Here is a 15,149-nt window from a genome sequence, read left to right on the forward strand (position 1 = left end):
GTAGCAAGGCAAAGCAAAACAAATACAGGCAAAGCAGCATCATATTTGGAAACCAAGCAAACACAGGAATACTAAATCACTTTCATCAAATGCTTTATAAAGGGGGGGGGGGAGAGAGAGCAAGCGGCTTGTTCCGTGGGGCAGGTTCATATGCTTATCATTAAAAAAAATGTAAGGGATCTTTTTCCCTTGCTCTCTACTTTTTAACTGAAAAGATCTTCTAACTGCTTTCAGGGACTATCAAGTTTAGAGGACTTTCCCGCTGCTTGTAGGTAGGGTTCTCTGTAAATCTTGCCTTATGAGTTTGCGATTCATGTCTCATCTTGAAAGTCCAATGGAGAAAATAGCTAAGCAAATTGCCACTATGATCAGCACAACAGCTCACCCTCTGATGATTTAGTTTAGTGCTAGTGCTGGGCGATACCTTGTTTTCAACATCATGATATATCAGCAGCTAAATACCGGTATATGGCCCAGACCTACACGGTGAGTGAGTCCCAATGCCTCTCAGGATCACATGTGAGCCAAGGAGCATCGGGGCTTCACTGATCTGCTCAGCTGGGGGGTGGAAAAGGCTTTCTGTCGCGGCCACCCCCCAGCTGAATAACCCCAACACCTCAGAAGGCATCCTGCCCCCCAGCTGAGGAAGCCCAACTGCTTCTCCGGCTTGCATACAAGCCAGAGAAGCATCAGAGGCCCCTATAGCAGGGGCAGGGGAGTGGGAGTATTTTAATGGAGCCCTCACCCCACCACTGGCTCTCATGAGCCAGCAGCAGGTTGGGGGCTCTCTTAACTGCTCGATTGAGGGGAGCGACAATCACACACCCCTCAGCAGAGCAGTTTCATGGAGCCCCCACCCCACCACTGGCTTGTGCGCTCCTGAGCCAAGCAGTTTAAAGAAGCAGAGCAAGGAACAAGCTGTATCAGCGCCTCACTGATGCAGCTTTTTTCTCCCTCTACCAGTAAGAGGGCAGAGTGGGATGGTGGCTTCACTCAGCAGTATATCGCTGGTGAAACCACTGCCGCTCCCGAGTCCCTCTGCCTCCAGAGCCAGCAGGAGGGTGTGTCAAGTGCGGTGGCGGTTTCACTGCTGAGTGAAGCCGCCATTGTGGTCTGCCCCTCATACTGGTTCAGGGCGATGTATCAATCCATCACCCAGGCCTATTTACAGTGGTACCTCGGGTTACAGACGCTTCAGGTTACAGACTCCGCTAACCCAGAAATAGTACTACTCAGGGTTAAGGACTTTGCTTCAAGATGAGAACAGAAATTGGGCGGCGGCAGCACAGCAGCAGCAGCAGCAGCGGGAGGCCCCATTAGCTAAAGTGGTACCTAAGGTTAAGAACAGTTTCAGGTTAAGAAAGGACCTCCAGAACAAATTAAGTTCTTAACCCGAGGTACCCCTGTAGTGCAAAAGGCTTTTCTGTGGGAAGCCATGTCGCTATATATTTGGGAGTGGGAGAAAACAGATGTGCGTTAGAATTCTAATTAAGTCAAAAGCTGGTTGTTCCTATTGGGTAATCAGCAAGAATAAAACATTCAGTCCAAATAAGTACTGTGTTTAACTAATTAATCTCTTTAAGCCAGAGATGAAACTTGGACACAGGAGGACTAAATAATTTAAAAATACTACTAATATTAATACTACTATTACCAACATTACAAAATTCTAGCTGTTTTCTACTCAGTCTTCACCAATACTTTTATCAAGCCCTGACCAAGCCATTACCTATGTCTTGAAGTTGCAAGATCCCTCAGTCAGCAGAACCATATGGTGCAAAGTTTTGCTAAGATGTACCATCGCAGATTACAAGTAAGGAATACCATGTCTGAATACTTTCTCAGATAAAAAGCCTTCTGCATATAGAGCACTTGGAAAAATTAGCTGTAGTGGAGCAATGGAGACAAGTTTTTCCTACTGTCTGGGGATTGGCAATTTGTTGTAATATCACAAATTTTATGGTCCCCCCGCCCGTATATCTAAATCATTTCCTTATTAGGGGCCACCCCACATTTTCTTCAAAAAATTGCTTTGCACAGGTAACTACCATAGAGTTATCCAAATTTGAAAAGTAGGGGGTCCATGGTTTGCTTTTTGAAAAATAAGGGGTCCTCAGTAATTAGCTAATTACTAATTGGTGCTACTTCTGAAAAGGCCCTGCCTCCAAGTGGATGTTCACTTGAGCCTAATTCAGCAATGGTATCTACATTCTACATATACATATACAGGAGCAGGCAATCCTTAAGGTGTCCCAAGTCATTTTAAGTTCCTTTGTCTAATGTTCCACGGTCACTACTATGGTTCATTTACACATATATTCAACCTGAACCCGCGATGGAGGGGTTCATAACATTAACACACTCTCCCATGGCTGCAGCCTTGGATCCAAACAGAAATCTGCCATGGCTCTCTGACCCTCTGTTCAGCTTGCTATGCTTTATGGAGTACAACTGTTTTTCCTCCAGTCTACATCATCTCCAACTGCAGCCCTAAACTCAATGCTGCTTTGTCTCTGCTAACTAACTCAGAGCTCAGGGCAGGTTTCCACCTATTTGCTGGATGGCACAGTCTTTGCCTTGCTGATGCCTCACACTCCTCTCTTATTCTGTTAATGGCCCATCTCCCAGGCGATCTCCTGAACACAGGAAGCTAACTCTCCAAGCGTTGATTAAATTCTGACACTTTCTAAATCCAGGAATTTAAGGAAATCGGGCACCCAGAACTCACAATATATAATACCTCTGAGATGACTGACAATATAAAACATAATTGCTGTCAGGAAATTTTTATAGTCAGTTGTATTAAGAACTGCTTAAGTACATTTTTATTCACTTGGACAAGACAGAGTGTAAAAGCCTCTAGAATGGTGTTTAAGGTTGCTTGCAAAACCCAAGATGAGTGTGAAAGAAGCCTCGGTAGGATTGCCAGAAGCACATCTGGAGAATGCCTTTCCTTTGGCACTACGGATGGGTTGATTTGCTCCTGTCCATTTTGAGGCTGGAGTGAATGTCACATGACACAGAACACTCAGAAATCTCACCCATCTCTGAATCACGCAACTAATCAAAGGCGGCTGGTGCTGGTCTATATAAGATACTGCCATTATCCTTCTTGCCTCTTCAGAAGTTTGTGCATTGGGTCAATTTCCCAACCCCCCACACGTTGCCAGCAAACTTGAGGGGATTTGGGTAGGAAACTGTCCTTGGGCATTTCAAGCTTTACTCAACAAGTTGCTGCCCAGTGTAAGTGCATAGCTGTCAACGTTTCCCTTTTTAAAAGGGAAGTTCCCTTATTCCGAATAGGATTCCTCGCAAGAAAAGGGAAAAGTTGACAGCTATGTGTAGGTGGTGTGGACCCCACAAATGCCCCCTTGACACGTGTTTGGCAATGCAGATTATACTAGGCATGGATCAATGGGTGCACTGACTGAGAGCAAGGCATCAGGATAGATTTGGCTTTCAAGGAGGCAGAGGAAACAACTCCTTACAGCTGGATGCACTTGGTTTTAATCTTAAATTGTCCACTGCTTGTTGCAGAAACCTGAATAACAGCGATCCTAATCCCAATTTGTATATATCATGTCTTCATGAGGGGAGGGAGGGGGATGGCCATTTTAACTTTAGAGAAAAGAACATGTGGAGCCATGGTATTTCTCATCTTGCTGTTTCTGTGTATTTTGAATTAAAAAGGGCTCACTGACAACACACCTCATCTTGGGACCAAGCAAGCTTTGGTCCCAAGCTTTGTCCTTTGCAAGCTGGATCTGCTGGTTCAACAGACTGGCTCATCAGCTTACACTCCTGGCTTCCCCCCTCCCCCAGTTTTTAGGAATGACTCCTAGTAAAGGGCCAAACTTTCCCTAATCTCCTGGCAGTTGTCACTGATGAATCTTAAAGCCTGAAGCCTTTCAGTCACATACATTTTTCTGAAGTCATCCTAAGAAGGCTGCCAAACTCAGACAGCTGCTATATTCTGCAAATGTTTGCAAAGCTGTAGAGTTTCGGAATGCACAAGTCCTTGAGCAAAGTTTCCAGTGACTCCAGTTTGTGCAGGTCTGCACTTGCTTGCCTCTAAAATATGAATCTTTGGCGTTACATCAAAGTGTTGACTAATCGGCATATATGTTTGGGTGGGAGGGCAGTATTTCTAGCAATGCTATAATTTATGAAACATGATGTAATGATTAAACAGGTGGATAGGAAGGGTGAGTTAATTACATAATGTGTGAAAAGGAAGAATATCTGGGCAGCAGGCCAGCTATGCCATTGGTTCTTTGCTGCTTCCCTTGAACAATTAGACAATTTAACACTATATTCCAGGAGTTCTGGTAAAATATATCAAAATAATCAAAGCCTGTTTGTTTCAAATATCCAAGTATTGAAAGCATACATCAAATATGCAGGTCTTTGGTGTCGTGATGTATTGCCCAGTTGGTGAGTGGGGAAAAAGGATCCCTGACTAAGCACTACAGATTTTACAGAAATGTACAACCCTAAGTGCTAATTCATATGAGGAAATTGGCATGTTGAAAATTTGGAGTGATTCCACACAGCATTCAGTATGACCTAAAGCAGTACTTGCTTCTCCATCTACTCAGCTTGTGTATCCCTGCCATAGATGTCTGAGGATTACCCAAAGTGGGTTTACTGGAGATACAGACAATGGATTGAGTCAAGAACCCTCAGGTCAAGACGTAAATATGAGTCTGTTCTTCAAGAGGGCATTCAAGCCCATACTGGGATAGTGAAAGAATCATCTTCCTGGATCCACAGGTGCAGATAACAGCCTTGACCTTAAAGACGAGGCCTTAGTTTTGCAGCAGATGTGGTCTGAATGAAGGTCCTATTTCAGCCATACCCCCAGGGTGGGCCCCTAGCCAATCCAACAATTCCATGTTATTTCAAGAGCTTCTACAGAGAACAAACGAAAGATTGTGCTCAGTGTTAGAATTCACTTCCTTAACTCCAGGGGTTTTTAGAATAGACTTTAGCTTGTTCTGAGGCCTCTGGAGTCCAGTTTGCCTTCCATTTTTGAGGAGAAGGGCTTTTTTGCTTTGAACCTGCTTTTTCAGTATGGAAGCAGTTTGTGACCATTCTTCTCTAAGCCAGGGTGATGGACGGGCAGGAGTTTGAGTGGTGGGTAGGGTGGAAAATGGAAAATGTACAGGGAGGTTCAGTGCAATCTATAAGGGAAGAGGTGGGGTGGTGGTCGTAGAGGAGAACCAAGATGAAGAGTCCAGGCAGTCAAAGGCAGGGGAGGTGCTGTAGGAAGCCTCTGAGGTGGAAAAGAAGGTCCCAGAGAGTCCTGCTATTGGGCTCTCCTCCATGCCTTCCCCCACTGTCTCCATTGACAACGAGGGGCATAAAGCAACAGGAACAAGGATCGCCTGCTGCCATACGAACCTACCGGGACACTGAGGTCATCTTCTGAAGCCCTTTTTCATGTGCCTTCTTCCACAAGAGGTCTGGAGCATGGCAACATGAGAATGGGCCTTTTCTGCAGTGGCTCCTCATTTGTAGTATGCTCTCCCCAGGGAGATTCACCTGGCACCTTCATTATACAACTTTAGGCGCCAGACAAAAACATTCCTCTTTAACCAGGCATTTGGTTGAGTGCTGGGGGGTGTATTGGGTTGTTGTTTTGATTACGTATTTTGTGATTTTATATTGTCATTTTATATTGTATACTATAAACCAATTTCCCAGTAGTGATGTATGGAAGTGAGAGCTGGACCATAAAGAAGGCTGATCGCCGAAGAATTGATGCTTTTGAATTATGGTGCTGGAGGAGACTCTTGAGAGTCCCATGGACTGCAAGAAGATCAAACCTATCCATTCTTAAGGAAATCAGCCCTGAGTGCTCACTGGAAGGACAGATCGTGAAGCTGAGGCTCCAATACTTTGGCCACCTCATGAGTAGAGAAGACTCCCTGGAAAAGATGCTGATGTTGGGAAAGATGGAGGGCACAAGGAGAAGGGGACGACAGAGGACCAGATGGTTGGACAGTGTTCTCGAAGCTACCAGCATGAGTCTGACCAAACTGCGACAGGCAGCGGAAGACAGAAGGGCCTGGTGTGCTCTGGTCCATGGGGTCACAAAGAGTCGGACACGACTAAACGACTAAACAACAACAACAACAGCAACAACTATAAACCATCCTGAGACCTGCGGGTATAGGGCGGTATACAAATTTAATAAATAATAATAATTTCAAAACCTACCACTGGCCACTGACACTGGTTCTGTCAGGCATGTCTCATCCACCAACTGGTCCCAAGATATCTTGCATTTGCATGAGAAGATGTCTTGTAAAAACTCATGCCTTGCAGGAGGTGTAGGAGCTAGTCTTCTTTGTGGGAAAACAAAGAGTGAAACAAAGAAGACTTTGACTCTGGCAGAATAGAGTTGCTTTATATAATAATATAATAATAATAATTTATTATTTATACCCCGCCCATCTGGCTGGGTTTCCCCAGCCACTCTGGGCGGCTTCCAAAAGAATATTAAAATACTGTGATACATCAAACATTAAAAGCTTCCCTAAACAGGGCTGCCTTCAGATGTCTTCTAAAAGTCTGGTAGTTGTTGTTCTCTTTGACATCTGGTGGGAGGGCGTTCCACAGGGAGGGCGCCACTACCGAGAAGGCCCTCTGCCTGGTTCCCTGTAACTTGGCTTCTCGCAGTGAGGGAACCGCCAGAAGGCCCTCGGTGCTGGACCTCAGTGTCCGGGTAGAGCGATGGGGGTGGAGACGCTCCTTCAGGTATACTGGACCGAGGCCGTTTAGGGCTTTAAAGGTCAGCACCAACACTTTGAATTGTGCTCGGAAACGTACTGGGAGCCAATGTAGGTCTTTCAAGACCGGTGTTATATGGTCTCGGCGGCTGCTCCCAGTCACCAGTCTGGCCGCTGCATTCTGGATTAGTTGTAGTTTCCGGGTCACCTTCAAAGGTAGCCCCACGTAGAGCGCATTGCAGTAGTCCAAGCGGGAGATAACCAGAGCATGCACCACTCTGGCAAGGCAGTCCGCGGGCAGATAGGGTCTCAGCCTACGTACCAGATGGAGCTGGTACACAGCTGCCCTGGACACGGATTTAACCTGTGCCTCCATGGACAGCTGTGAGTCCAAAAGGACTCCCAGGCTGCGCACCTGGTCCTTCAGGGGCACAGTTACCCCATTCAGGACCAGGGAATCCTCCACACCTGCCCGCCTCCTGTCCCCCAGAAACAGTACTTCTGTCTTGTCAGGATTCAATCTCAATCTGTTTGCCGCCATCCATCCTCCAACCGCCTCCAGACACTCACACAGGACCGTCACCGCCTTCACTGGTTCTGATTTGAAAGAGAGGTAGAGCTGGGTATCATCCGCATACTGATGAACACCCAGCCCAAACCTCCTGATGATCTCTCCCAGCGGCTGCATATAGATGTTAAAAAGCATGGGGGAGAGGACAGAACCCTGAGGCACCCCACAAGTGAGAGCCCAGGGGTCTGAACACTCATCCCCCACCACCACTTTCTGAACACGGCCCAGGAGGAAGGAGCGGAACCACTGTATGACAGTACCCCCAGCTCCCAGCCCCTCAAGACGGTCCAGAAGGATGTTATGGTCGATGGTATCAAACGCCGCTGAGAGATCCAGCAGAACTAGGAAACAGCTCTCACCTTTGTCCCTAGCCCGCCGGAGATCATCAACCAGTGCGACCAAGGCAGTTTCAGTCCCGTGATGAGGCCTGAATCCCGACTGGAAGGGATCCAAATGGTCCGCTTCTTCCAGGCGTGCCTGGAGTTGTTCAGCCACCACTCGCTCAATCACCTTGCCCAAGAATGGAAGATTTGAGACTGGGCGATAGTTGGCCATCGTGGCCGCATCTAAAGATGGTTTTTTAAGAAGCGGTTTAATAACCGCCTCTTTCAGCGGGTCTGGGAAGACTCCCTCACGGAGGGAAGCATTCACCACCCCACGAAGCCCATTGCCCAGCCCTTCCCAGCTAGCTTTTATAAGCCAGGATGGGCAAGGATCAAGGAGACAGGTGGTTGGTTTCACTCGTCCAAGCAGCCTGTCCACATCCTCGGAGGTAACAGATTGGAATTGATCCCACGCAATTTGACTAGACAGGACTCTAGCACTCTCCCGCCCCGGCCCTGCTCCCACGGTGGCATCGACCTCTTCCCGAATCTGAGCGACTTTATCTGCAAAAAACTTTGCAAAATCATTGCAGGAGATCATGTGGCCCGTACTGGGCCCCGATGTAGCAGGTGGTTCCGCTAGATTGCGGACCACCTGAAAAAGTCTCCTGCTGCTGTTTTCTGCAGATGCAATAGAGGCGGTGAAGAAAGTCTTCTTCGCCGTCGCTACTGCCACTTGGTAGGCTCGACATTGAGCTCTAACCTGTGTCCGGTCAGCTTCAGAATGGGTCCTCCGCCACCGGCGCTCTAGCCGTCTCAACGATTGTTTCATTGCCCTCAGATCCATGGAAAACCACGGGGCTGTCCGGGCTCCATGCAATCGGAGAGGGCGCTTCGGAGCCAAACAGTCAATAGCCCTGGTTAGCTCCACATTCCAGCGGGCCACCAGGGAATCAGCTGAAAGGCCATCAACATGGGATAAAGCATCCCCTACCACTCTCTGGAAACCATTTGGATCCATTAAGTGGCGGGGGCGGACCATCCGAATCGGTCCCACCTCCCTGCAGAGGGGAAGGGTCGCGGAGAAGTCAAGTTGCACCAGGAAGTGGTCTGACCATGGCACTTCTTTTGTTTCGCTTTTACTTAGTGTCAGATCACCAACATCCATTGAGGTAAACACCAGGTCCAAGGCATGTCCGCGGCTATGGGTTGGGCCAAACTTATTCAGGGACAGCCCCATGGAGGCCATGCTTTCCACGAAGTCCCGAGCGGCCCCTTGTAAGGTCGTGTCGGCATGGATATTAAAATCCCCTAGGACAACCAAACTAGGTGTCTCCAGGAGGACATCCGCCACGACCTGAAGCAGCTCGGGCAGGGAATCCTTGGTGCAGCGGGGAGGTCGGTACACCAGAAGGAATCCTGTACTGCCCCTATTGCCCAACTTCCAGAACATGCACTCAGAAAACTGGGTCTTCCCAATAGGACGCCTGGTGCAAGCTAATGACTTCCTAAAAATCACTGCAACCCCCCCTCCCCGCCCACAAGGCCTGGGTTGCTGTGCGTAAGAGAAACCTGGTGGACAAGCAGCGGCAAGAACAGGCCCATCTGCTTCATCCAACCAAGTCTCTGTTACACATGCCAGGTCAAATCCTCCATCCATGATCAAGTCATGGATTGCAGTGGTTTTATGAATCATTGACCTGGCATTGCACAGCAGCACCTTCAGGTCATGTGGGTATCCCTTGCTGATTCTAGTATCCGTCCGGTCAGGACCAGACCCGGAGGCAGGGATAGTCCTCAGACAACGACTAAACCTGCCTCCTCTGTAATGACAAGGTCTGGTCTTAGCGTAACTCCTCCTCCTACCCGTGATCACTGAGATCGGTTGTCCCAGCGCATCCCCCTCTGTGGAACATGCCCCAGCCATTTTGTTGGCTGGGACCCACTCCCCGGCAGCCCTGACTCCTCCCCAGGTCCTGCGCAGGTCCTGTTTTTGCTAATAAAGAGTTAACTCCAACTCACTTGGTGTGATTTACTGCTGGCTCGCTCCTGAGAAGAGGTAAGCTATGGGTTGTAGTAACTTCTCTGTTACTACAACCCAGGTTGCTTTGTCACCCTCCCCAAAGGAGAAAATTTATCATGTAGCTGCCCCCATGGGTCAAGGGAAGGAAGCCTCTGGGCATACACTGATTGCAATATAACTAACTATGCTTGCACTGTCTGTACTACTGGACTTCCAGGACATCAGTGAAGAAGCAGGATTTTCTTTATTTTTAAGTGAGTGCAGTGGGAGCAAATAAACTTATGTCTAGTCATGAAGAAACTAGTCGCAGAAGACAGACCCTCCATGCATACAGATAGCAACAATTTCACAACTACTCATGTGGTCTGCACAGTGTGCAGGTATTGACACTTGCAAAGCAATGTCTGCAAAAGCGCTTTTAGAAAACAACAAAGTGCAGCACTTCAAAGACACAGCCTAAGTTATACTAGCACCGAGGTCTAGAGGCTCCTAGTCTTTTGCTTAATTTTGTTGAAAGGTTTAAGAACAATGATCATTTTGAAGGAGAGGTTTGGATCCTCATTTGAAACATCAACTGAAAAACCATGTGTGTGCTGTGCAGGCCCGGGGGGGGGGTAGGGGAAGCATTGCTCTTTCCTTCACTCTCCTCCCTGTCCCACTGCCAGAATGGAGAGTAAGTTCCCATCCCAGAAAGTTTACACCAAAACCACACTTTGAATCATGCTGCACATAATAGAGTGTCTGTCAGTTCCTACCAATTGAAGTTTCCTAGTGACAGACAAGAAATTTCTCTGTCTCTAACACACACACACGAGACACTGGCCTGTAATTTGCTCAGTTCAGCACCACTAGGCAGCAGAGCTTGGTAAAACGTGTGGCATGTTCCTGAACTCATACTTCTGCCTGCTGTTAAAGAACGAACAAGAGAGAATGAGAGAGAGAGAAGTCCTCATAAAAAGTTCAATTTACTTTTTTTTAGTTATAAGATACTTTTTACTGGTGCCAGCTGGAAGGAAAATGATTCCGTTAGATCTCAAAATTATGATGTAGCTTTAAGTGCTATGTTTAGATTTACTGCCAAAATGTTAGTACAAAGTGGTAGGTGTTTGCGCTGCAGATAATAACTAATGTGCCGTTGGTCAAGATAGGCCACTGTTCTGTTATTATTGTATGACTCTTATGACTAAACATTGGAGTGAGCCTGGTGGAACAACAATATTTTACTGGGCCTGGAACACTGGCTTGTCAGAACTTAATTGGAGTGCCAAGAATCTAATGAATCAGACAGGGTGATGTGGTTTTTCTTCTGCCGTCGATATTTATCTGCTCCTTTCAGTGAAGGGAGCTGCTATTGTCAGGAAGGATTTGCTAGCTTGCATTGTGCTCAGAATACAATCAGACTCCTCTGATTGTCCAATGATTATGGTATTTTCAGATACACAGAAACATTTTCACCAGCTTTCTTGGAAGGAAATAGGTTAACTACATTGTATATTTTAAAAGCTTTGGATTATAGTGAACAGTCAAGGTTAAAAGCACTTCAGATATGGTAATTTATGTGACCTTTGTGCCCAGAACAAACTGTTTCCCCTCATTCGTTTTAAAACACTGACCTTTTGCATATGGGTTCCAGCTATGGAAGGAAAACAAAACTGATATTTCAACACACAGTATAGTCGCACCTGTAGCAATTGTCTTATAAAACGGTGGTCTCTGCTGCTAAGCACTTTGATAATAGCTGTGATAGAAAAATATCCTATTACAAATGCTTGCTTGGCTGTATCCTTGTCAGGAAAAATAGTTTTAATAGCTGGTGGATAGTTCCTTAACAGAGTTAGGTGCCAGAATGTTCTCAGTGGAGAAACCAGAATTGAGAGAAGATGAGGGTGGGTCCTACTGAGATGTCTGTGTGAGGGAACTACAGAAGAAACTTTTGGTGGACAGAGACCGAAGAAGAAAGGCAGAGAGTGAGCTGAAAGCACCTGAGGGTGCTGGGCAGACTCTCTTGACACTGAGGGACTCCAGATCTTCTACTTGTATGAGTGCTTAAGCCAAGTGTGGTGAACCTGTGGCTCTCCAGATGTTGTTGGACTGCAACTTCCATTATCCCTAACCATTGGACATGCTGGCTGGGATGATGGGAGTTGGAATGTAACAAATGTGGGGGCCACAGGTTCCCAACCTTGCCTTAAGTTATTTGGCTCCGCATATGTTCTACTTGCATATTCAGAAATAAATCAAATACTACAGAGCATCATAAGTTTCTAGTGGTCTCTCCTCCTAAAGGAAACCAAATCCAGGCAAGTGCTGCACCCAGAACTTCTCGCAGCTCAAGGAAATGGGAACACACAACAGTCTTTGGAAAAATAAAGGGTGGGCTTTTCAAATAACATTCTACAACATGCTCCTCTCAGCCCCTCTATCACAAGAGTCGCCAGAGGTGGACCTTGCCTGGGAAGATTGCTTATGATTTTATAACCCTTCCCTTAATCCCAGTGCCACCTGGCTATTCTATGAAGAATTTATATCATCCCTAAGAAGTAGTGATAAGAAGAACATTAGACAAAGGAACTTAAAATATAAATCAGATATATGCAGCAGTATTCTTTCAGTGGCAGTGAAGACTGCAAAATACTGTGCTTTGCACACTGTAAACACCGCTGAAGAGATAAGCCACTTTTTCAATATAATGGGAACTGCTGTGGCAACAATGGAAAATAAATTTCAGACTGCATATGTGGTTCTCCCTAACATACATGCAATACCTTTGTATTGGAGCCATAGTTAGGTTGGTGTCATGCTCTCTACTCTTACCACAGAAACATCACAAATGTTATTGCTTGAAGTAGTACAGTTTAGGGAACAACGTGGGGATTTGACTGTAATAGTTGCACATTTTGATTGGCATTTCTTCGCAGTCCAGTTGCATGTGTTGGTGGAAGTTCATGCATTGCATATTTGCTTCATGCAGGTGCATGTGAAGTTAATAGTTTTGGCTTCTGGTCTGTAGTAAGGGAGGGATTAGGTGGTATATATTGTCATTTGATTAAATGTGCTGATTAAATTGTGCACTTCAGTAATCAAGCTGCAAAGTTAAGTAGCTAAAATGTAACACACTCTACTAATCAAGGTGCATTCATTGTTGAGCAAGCTAAATATTTTATAGGTGAGCTTCTAGTGTGACTTGGATGCATTTTCACTTATGATGAAAGCAAATCATTGGACAGGAACAGGGGAAGATGGGTGGAACTATGGTACTAGGTCAGGATATTTGAGAGTGAATGGTTCAAGGCAAAAGAAGCCAAATTTAATACTCAGCAAACTATCTCTAACATATTTGGAATCCAATGAAGTAGGACTATGATCACAACATACAAGCCAGCAAGCTGGGTGAGTTAGATCCAAACTTTATGCAACTATAGTTGAGTAAAGGTAAAGGTAAAGGTACCCCTGCCCGTACGGGCCAGTCGTGTCCAACTCTAGGGTTGTGCGCCCATCTCACTTAAGAGGCCGAGGGCCAGCGCTGTCCGCAGACACTTCCGGGTCACGTGGCCAGCGTGACAAGCTGCATCTGGCGAGCCAGCGCAGCACACGGAAACACCGTTTACCTTCCCGTAAGCGGTCCCTATTTATCTACTTGCACCCGGGGGTGCTTTCGAACTGCTGGGTTGGCAGGCGTTGGGACCGAGCGACGGGAGCGCACCCCGCCACGGGGATTCGAACTGCCGACCTGAAGATCGGGAAGTCCTAGGCGCTGAGGTTTTACCCACAGCGCCACCCGCGTCCCTAGTTGAGTAGCCAGCACCAAAACCAGTAATTGTAAGTTTAGCTCTCTCGTTTCCCTCTACAGGATCTAGTTCAGCAGTAGGCAATAGGATATCCTTCATGTTCGATGGACTACAACTCCCATCAGGCCCAGTCAATGATAAGGGATCATAGAACTGTACAGCTCGAAGGGACCACAGGGTCATCTATTCCAACACCCCGCAAAACAGTAATCTTTTGCTCAAGTTTGTAGGCCGCAACTTGTGGAAGGCATCATGTTCGTTACCACAGATCTAGCAGAATCAATCTGATGTTATATTGTCACAATTATCTACTTTTCTCTTCCCTGTGCAGAGGGTCTCAGGTTCAATCCTTCACATCTCCAGGTAGTGCTAGGAATGCCCCATCTCAAACCCTGAAAAATGGCTGCCAGTCAGGGTAGGCAAGACTGAGCTAGATCAACCAGTATGTCAGCTTCCTGTGCTTTTCTTTGATGCCTAGGAACGCAGCCCAACCCTTCTCTATCAGATGGCACCGGCAAATGCAGTAAGGATATTGCTAAGGAGGCCTAAATTCTGTTTACCTAGCATCCTATCAGTGACTCTTTTACATACAGAGCTCCTTACATGGTAGAATGGGATGGACCCCAAGTCTGATCCCAGTGGGCCTTGGAAGTGCTGAATATAGGCGCTCTCTCTCTCTCTGTGTGTGTGTGTGTGTGTGTGTGAGAGAGAGAGAGAGAGAGAGAGAGAGAGAGAGATCTCTTATAATGGATGTTTCTCTCAGTATACACTGTGGTATATCTTTTGTAAGCATAATGAAGAAGTGTAAATAATAAAATTAACTGGCTCTCTGCAGAATAAAATTAACATATTTGTGTGCTGATGCTTTGTCTTTTCTTTATACAAGTAATTAGTGGGAATTAGCAAGATTTTATTGTAATTAAAAGTTTCTGTACTAGAACTAATAATTTCTAAGTTCAAAAGAGACTCTTGTTCTCATTCATATCTCTCCCCCCTCCACGCTTAAAAGCCTAAATTATACATTTTTCCACTTACTGATGTGATTTGATCCACTGTGTGTGATTACTCTTAATTTGTTTCAACTTTATAGAAATAACATGAGTGACTCAAACTCACCTGTGCTGTGACCTGAAGCCAAGTAAGTGTGTTCATTTTTTATTTTACCATAGTCTGATCTGAAATTAGAATTTTTACTGGTAGTGAATCTTTTAAAAATAAGAAAAACTTCACAAGATGTAAATTGCACACAGAATCGTGTTCCACTTGATTACTACTCAACATTTACATAGGGCTGCTAATTAAGAGTAAAGGTCAATAGGTTAAATAAGTCAGTTAATCAGGCAATTATGCAGAAGTGCCACAAGTGAAACACATTAGAAAACCCTTGGGATCGATACGGTATGCAAATCGATCAGCAAAGTATATACTATATGAATTCAAGTACTAAAACACGTTGCGTGATATTGCAAAACACAGTAGATGGAATACTGTGCATGGTATCACTATTGCTAAATAAGCATGGTTTCCTTCTGCTAATATATTCAATAACTGAGTGCCAAAAAAATGCTTCTATCCTTTTTTTGTGTTGACCCCCCCCCCCCAAAAAAAAAAATATTGTTCATATTTATTTATTTTTAAATGAGGGCTAGTAAAGTATATTTGTGAAGAACAGTACTGAAGTATATAAACCGCTACAAAACTACTTGCCCA

General features: G+C 45.7%; 1 protein-coding gene across 14 annotated transcripts in view; it reads right to left on the reverse strand.

The window, feature by feature from the left end:
* LOC310664225 (uncharacterized protein) overlaps positions 1 to 15,149 on the reverse strand; it is a 170,504-nt gene that overhangs the window by 75,209 nt on the left and 80,146 nt on the right. For 5 of the 14 annotated variants that reach the window (XR_014504817.1, XR_014504819.1, XR_014504820.1 and 2 more), the window contains exon 6: positions 14,546 to 14,614. The exons of the other annotated variants lie outside the window; for them this stretch is intronic. The gene's annotated coding sequence lies outside the window, so the exon portion shown is untranslated. The remainder of the gene's footprint in view (positions 1 to 14,545; positions 14,615 to 15,149) is intronic. 14 annotated transcript variants of the gene reach the window in all.

Source organism: Podarcis tiliguerta, assembly GCF_965153285.1.
Source record: "Podarcis tiliguerta genome assembly, chromosome: 1".
NCBI lineage: Eukaryota > Metazoa > Chordata > Lepidosauria > Squamata > Lacertidae > Podarcis > Podarcis tiliguerta.